This window comes from Anopheles gambiae, assembly GCF_943734735.2.
Source record: "Anopheles gambiae chromosome X unlocalized genomic scaffold, idAnoGambNW_F1_1 X_unloc_57, whole genome shotgun sequence".
NCBI lineage: Eukaryota > Metazoa > Arthropoda > Insecta > Diptera > Culicidae > Anopheles > Anopheles gambiae.
Genome location: NW_026902667.1, coordinates 27,501 through 35,000, shown reverse-complemented (window position 1 = coordinate 35,000; position 7,500 = coordinate 27,501).

Sequence of the window (7,500 nt, the reverse complement as noted above, 5' to 3'; positions counted from 1 at the left end):
GCAGAATTGCTTCTGGGTCCCGTATCGTTATTTGCGATTCGTGTTTGCATTACACTACATTGAACTATTCCAACTTGTTTATCCGCATGGCGAACATTTGCTGCATTGAACATTAAAGTTCCACTTCGCTCTCCCCTACGTGGGTCTGAGCTTCACTCTCAGGGAAAAAATATGCCACATTTTGGTAGGGAAACCCGGTTTCATCACGCTATGTGCCCTGCACCACCGGCTTAGCGTGAATCCTTCGAGTTTCCCTAAGAAGTTCGATTGGTCTTGCAGAGTTTAAAGACAACGAAGCTTAGTTTCAAGCAAGGATTTAATATACGCGTATTAAAAACCCTTAGCTGTTACAACTTTTATGCTTGAAACCATCGCAACGAAGTCTTTGGGTCCGTAGACCCGTGATGTACTGCTCCAGGAAACGTTTTGAAAGGGTGGAAACTCAAAATCATAGGTTAAGATCATCGGCAGAACCCACCAGACACCACTTTTGCTTCATAAGTTCGGCCTATAGTCATATGACGATTTTCATCGGGGAGGGGACGTATGACCCAAACGGGGGCTTATATGACCCACGGACACTGCAAACCATGCTCCTACGACTAAATAGAGGTTAAAACTACGATTTGGTGAAATCTTCATTTTTGACCTCGAAGCAAGGTACCTTCCCTATAGTAGGCAATGAGTAAATGATCATAATCCCAGGAGGGCAAAAAATGGGAACCCGAGAGGAAAGCGCTGTTGGCGCGCCTAAGCTAGTGGCCCGTAGAGTAAAAAGGGTACCCCCAACAAAGTTGTCGTTTGACGTTCTGGTTGCACTTTTTATCATCTAAAATCAGTTTTCTACACGTTTTGAGGGGTTTTAGCAAAAAAAAAATTTTCGATTACTCGAGCTCTCTGGCCCGTTCGGTGCACATTTTTGAAAAAAGCTAGGGAGCTGCCCCTAGGTTCGGGGTGTCACAAAATGTTGAAAAGTGGTCGAAAAACCACTATCCAGAATCGGATGTAGAATCATTAGACGAACTTAAAATTGTTCTACGACACCCAGCTGCGACGTTTAGTATTCGAGTTATGGCCCGTACCAGGTCTGACCGAGCAATTTTTGTTCCGCGCACTTTGTGCACCGTACACGTTGATGTTTGTATGAAAAAGTACCCTACCTAGGGACGCGTAGAGCAAATTTGTACCCCCGGGCATGTTGTCGATTGACATTCTGGTTGCACTTTTCATCATCTAGGGTGCGTTCCTGACACGTTTTGAGGGGTTTTAGCAAAAAAAAAAATTTTCGACTACTCGAGCTCTCTGGCCCGTTCGGTGCACATTTTTGAAAAAAGCTAGGGAGCTGCCCCTAGGTTCGGGGTGTCACAAAATGTTGAAAAGTGGTCGAAAAACCACTATCCAGAATCGGATGTAGAATCATTAGACGAACTTAAAATTGTTCTACGACACCCATCTGCGACGTTTAGTATTCGAGTTATGGCCCGTCCTAGGTCTGACCGAGCAATTTTTGTTCCGCGCACTTTGTGCACCGTACACGTTGATGTTTGTATGAAAAAGTACCCTACCTAGGGACGCGTATAGCAAATTTGTACCCCCGGGCATGTTGTCGATTGACATTCTGGTTGCACTTTTCATCATCTAGGGTGCGTTCCTGACACGTTTTGAGGGGTTTTAGCAAAAAAAAAAATTTTCGACTACTCGAGCTCTCTGGCCCGTTCGGTGCACATTTTTGAAAAAAGCTAGGGAGCTGCCCCTAGGTTCGGGGTGTCACAAAATGTTGAAAAGTGGTCGAAAAACCACTATCCAGAATCGGATGTAGAATCATTAGACGAATTTAAAATTGTTCTACGACACCCATCTGCGACGTTTAGTATTCGAGTTATGGCCCGTCCTAGGTCTGACCGAGCAATTTTTGTTCCGCGCACTTTGTGCACCGTACACTTTGATGTTTGTATGAAAAAGTACCCTACCTAGGGACGCGTAGAGCAAATTTGTACCCCCGGGCATGTTGTCGATTGACATTCTGGTTGCACTTTTCATCATCTAGGGTGCGTTCCTGACACGTTTTGAGGGGTTTTAGCAAAAAAAAAAATTTTCGACTACTCGAGCTCTCTGGCCCGTTCGGTGCACATTTTTGAAAAAAGCTAGGGAGCTGCCCCTAGGTTCGGGGTGTCACAAAATGTTGAAAAGTGGTCGAAAAACCACTATCCAGAATCGGATGTAGAATCATTAGACGAACTTAAAATTGTTCTACGACACCCATCTGCGACGTTTAGTATTCGAGTTATGGCCCGTCCTAGGTCTGACCGAGCAATTTTTGTTCCGCGCACTTTGTGCACCGTACACGTTGATGTTTGTATGAAAAAGTACCCTACCTAGGGACGCGTATAGCAAATTTGTACCCCCGGGCATGTTGTCGATTGACATTCTGGTTGCACTTTTCATCATCTAGGGTGCGTTCCTGACACGTTTTGAGGGGTTTTAGCAAAAAAAAAAATTTTCGACTACTCGAGCTCTCTGGCCCGTTCGGTGCACATTTTTGAAAAAAGCTAGGGAGCTGCCCCTAGGTTCGGGGTGTCACAAAATGTTGAAAAGTGGTCGAAAAACCACTATCCAGAATCGGATGTAGAATCATTAGACGAACTTAAAATTGTTCTACGACACCCATCTGCGACGTTTAGTATTCGAGTTATGGCCCGTCCTAGGTCTGACCGAGCAATTTTTGTTCCGCGCACTTTGTGCACCGTACACTTTGATGTTTGTATGAAAAAGTACCCTACCTAGGGACGCGTAGAGCAAATTTGTACCCCCGGGCATGTTGTCGATTGACATTCTGGTTGCACTTTTCATCATCTAGGGTGCGTTCCTGACACGTTTTGAGGGGTTTTAGCAAAAAAAAAATTTTCGACTACTCGAGCTCTCTGGCCCGTTCGGTGCACATTTTTGAAAAAAGCTAGGGAGCTGCCCCTAGGTTCGGGGTGTCACAAAATGTTGAAAAGTGGTCGAAAAACCACTATCCAGAATCGGATGTAGAATCATTAGACGAACTTAAAATTGTTCTACGACACCCATCTGCGACGTTTAGTATTCGAGTTATGGCCCGTCCTAGGTCTGACCGAGCAATTTTTGTTCCGCGCACTTTGTGCACCGTACACGTTGATGTTTGTATGAAAAAGTACCCTACCTAGGGACGCGTAGAGCAAATTTGTACCCCCGGGCATGTTGTCGATTGACATTCTGGTTGCACTTTTCATCATCTAGGGTGCGTTCCTGACACGTTTTGAGGGGTTTTAGCAAAAAAAAAAAATTTTCGACTACTCGAGCTCTCTGGCCCGTTCGGTGCACATTTTTGAAAAAAGCTAGGGAGCTGCCCCTAGGTTCGGGGTGTCACAAAATGTTGAAAAGTGGTCGAAAAACCACTATCCAGAATCGGATGTAGAATCATTAGACGAACTTAAAATTGTTCTACGACACCCATCTGCGACGTTTAGTATTCGAGTTATGGCCCGTCCTAGGTCTGACCGAGCAATTTTTGTTCCGCGCACTTTGTGCACCGTACACTTTGATGTTTGTATGAAAAAGTACCCTACCTCGGGACGCGTAGAGCAAATTTGTACCCCCGGGCATGTTGTCGATTGACATTCTGGTTGCACTTTTCATCATCTAGGGTGCGTTCCTGACACGTTTTGAGGGGTTTTAGCAAAAAAAAAATTTTCGACTACTCGAGCTCTCTGGCCCGTTCGGTGCACATTTTTGAAAAAAGCTAGGGAGCTGCCCCTAGGTTCGGGGTGTCACAAAATGTTGAAAAGTGGTCGAAAAACCACTATCCAGAATCGGATGTAGAATCGTTAGACGAACTTAAAATTGTTCTACGACACCCATCTGCGACGTTTAGTATTCGAGATATGGCCCGTCCTAGGTCTGACCGAGCAAGTTTTGTTCCGCGCACTTTGTGCACCGTACACTTTGATGTTTGTATGAAAAAGTACCCTACCTAGGGACGCGTAGAGCAAATTTGTACCCCCGGGCATGTTGTCGATTGACATTCTGGTTGCACTTTTCATCATCTAGGGTGCGTTCCTGACACGTTTTGAGGGGTTTTAGCAAAAAAATTTTTTTCGACTACTCGAGCTCTCTGGCCCGTTCGGTGCACATTTTTGAAAAAAGCTAGGGAGCTGCCCCTAGGTTCGGGGTGTCACAAAATGTTGAAAAGTGGTCGAAAAACCACTATCCAGAATCGGATGTAGAATCGTTAGACGAACTTAAAATTGTTCTACGACACCCATCTGCGACGTTTAGTATTCGAGTTATGGCCCGTCCTAGGTCTGACCGAGCAATTTTTGTTCCGCGCACTTTGTGCACCGTACACTTTGATGTTTGTATGAAAAAGTACCCTACCTAGGGACGCGTAGAGCAAATTTGTACCCCCGGGCATGTTGTCGATTGACATTCTGGTTGCACTTTTCATCATCTAGGGTGCGTTCCTGACACGTTTTGAGGGGTTTTAGCAAAAAAAAAAATTTTCGACTACTCGAGCTCTCTGGCCCGTTCGGTGCACATTTTTGAAAAAAGCTAGGGAGCTGCCCCTAGGTTCGGGGTGTCACAAAATGTTGAAAAGTGGTCGAAAAACCACTATCCAGAATCGGATGTAGAATCATTAGACGAACTTAAAATTGTTCTACGACACCCATCTGCGACGTTTAGTATTCGAGTTATGGCCCGTCCTAGGTCTGACCGAGCAATTTTTGTTCCGCGCACTTTGTGCACCGTACACGTTGATGTTTGTATGAAAAAGTACCCTACCTAGGGACGCGTATAGCAAATTTGTACCCCCGGGCATGTTGTCGATTGACATTCTGGTTGCACTTTTCATCATCTAGGGTGCGTTCCTGACACGTTTTGAGGGGTTTTAGCAAAAAAAAAAATTTTCGACTACTCGAGCTCTCTGGCCCGTTCGGTGCACATTTTTGAAAAAAGCTAGGGAGCTGCCCCTAGGTTCGGGGTGTCACAAAATGTTGAAAAGTGGTCGAAAAACCACTATCCAGAATCGGATGTAGAATCATTAGACGAACTTAAAATTGTTCTACGACACCCATCTGCGACGTTTAGTATTCGAGTTATGGCCCGTCCTAGGTCTGACCGAGCAATTTTTGTTCCGCGCACTTTGTGCACCGTACACGTTGATGTTTGTATGAAAAAGTACCCTACCTAGGGACGCGTATAGCAAATTTGTACCCCCGGGCATGTTGTCGATTGACATTCTGGTTGCACTTTTCATCATCTAGGGTGCGTTCCTGACACGTTTTGAGGGGTTTTAGCAAAAAAAAAAATTTTCGACTACTCGAGCTCTCTGGCCCGTTCGGTGCACATTTTTGAAAAAAGCTAGGGAGCTGCCCCTAGGTTCGGGGTGTCACAAAATGTTGAAAAGTGGTCGAAAAACCACTATCCAGAATCGGATGTAGAATCATTAGACGAACTTAAAATTGTTCTACGACACCCATCTGCGACGTTTAGTATTCGAGTTATGGCCCGTCCTAGGTCTGACCGAGCAATTTTTGTTCCGCGCACTTTGTGCACCGTACACTTTGATGTTTGTATGAAAAAGTACCCTACCTAGGGACGCGTAGAGCAAATTTGTACCCCCGGGCATGTTGTCGATTGACATTCTGGTTGCACTTTTCATCATCTAGGGTGCGTTCCTGACACGTTTTGAGGGGTTTTAGCAAAAAAAAAAATTTTCGACTACTCGAGCTCTCTGGCCCGTTCGGTGCACATTTTTGAAAAAAGCTAGGGAGCTGCCCCTAGGTTCGGGGTGTCACAAAATGTTGAAAAGTGGTCGAAAAACCACTATCCAGAATCGGATGTAGAATCATTAGACGAACATAAAATTGTTCTACGACACCCATCTGCGACGTTTAGTATTCGAGTTATGGCCCGTCCTAGGTCTGACCGAGCAATTTTTGTTCCGCGCACTTTGTGCACCGTACACGTTGATGTTTGTATGAAAAAGTACCCTACCTAGGGACGCGTATAGCAAATTTGTACCCCCGGGCATGTTGTCGATTGACATTCTGGTTGCACTTTTCATCATCTAGGGTGCGTTCCTGACACGTTTTGAGGGGTTTTAGCAAAAAAAAAAATTTTCGACTACTCGAGCTCTCTGGCCCGTTCGGTGCACATTTTTGAAAAAAGCTAGGGAGCTGCCCCTAGGTTCGGGGTGTCACAAAATGTTGAAAAGTGGTCGAAAAACCACTATCCAGAATCGGATGTAGAATCATTAGACGAACTTAAAATTGTTCTACGACACCCATCTGCGACGTTTAGTATTCGAGTTATGGCCCGTCCTAGGTCTGACCGAGCAATTTTTGTTCCGCGCACTTTGTGCACCGTACACTTTGATGTTTGTATGAAAAAGTACCCTACCTCGGGACGCGTAGAGCAAATTTGTACCCCCGGGCATGTTGTCGATTGACATTCTGGTTGCACTTTTCATCATCTAGGGTGCGTTCCTGACACGTTTTGAGGGGTTTTAGCAAAAAAAAAATTTTCGACTACTCGAGCTCTCTGGCCCGTTCGGTGCACATTTTTGAAAAAAGCTAGGGAGCTGCCCCTAGGTTCGGGGTGTCACAAAATGTTGAAAAGTGGTCGAAAAACCACTATCCAGAATCGGATGTAGAATCATTAGACGAACTTAAAATTGTTCTACGACACCCATCTGCGACGTTTAGTATTCGAGTTATGGCCCGTCCTAGGTCTGACCGAGCAATTTTTGTTCCGCGCACTTTGTGCACCGTACACTTTGATGTTTGTATGAAAAAGTACCCTACCTAGGGACGCGTAGAGCAAATTTGTACCCCCGGGCATGTTGTCGATTGACATTCTGGTTGCACTTTTCATCATCTAGGGTGCGTTCCTGACACGTTTTGAGGGGTTTTAGCAAAAAAAAAATTTTCGACTACTCGAGCTCTCTGGCCCGTTCGGTGCACATTTTTGAAAAAAGCTAGGGAGCTGCCCCTAGGTTCGGGGTGTCACAAAATGTTGAAAAGTGGTCGAAAAACCACTATCCAGAATCGGATGTAGAATCGTTAGACGAACTTAAAATTGTTCTACGACACCCATCTGCGACGTTTAGTATTCGAGATATGGCCCGTCCTAGGTCTGACCGAGCAATTTTTGTTCCGCGCACTTTGTGCACCGTACACTTTGATGTTTGTATGAAAAAGTACCCTACCTAGGGACGCGTAGAGCAAATTTGTACCCCCGGGCATGTTGTCGATTGACATTCTGGTTGCACTTTTCATCATCTAGGGTGCGTTCCTGACACGTTTTGAGGGGTTTTAGCAAAAAAATTTTTTTCGACTACTCGAGCTCTCTGGCCCGTTCGGTGCACATTTTTGAAAAAAGCTAGGGAGCTGCCCCTAGGTTCGGGGTGTCACAAAATATTGAAAAGTGGTCGAAAAACCACTATCCAGAATCGGATGTAGAATCATTAGACGAATT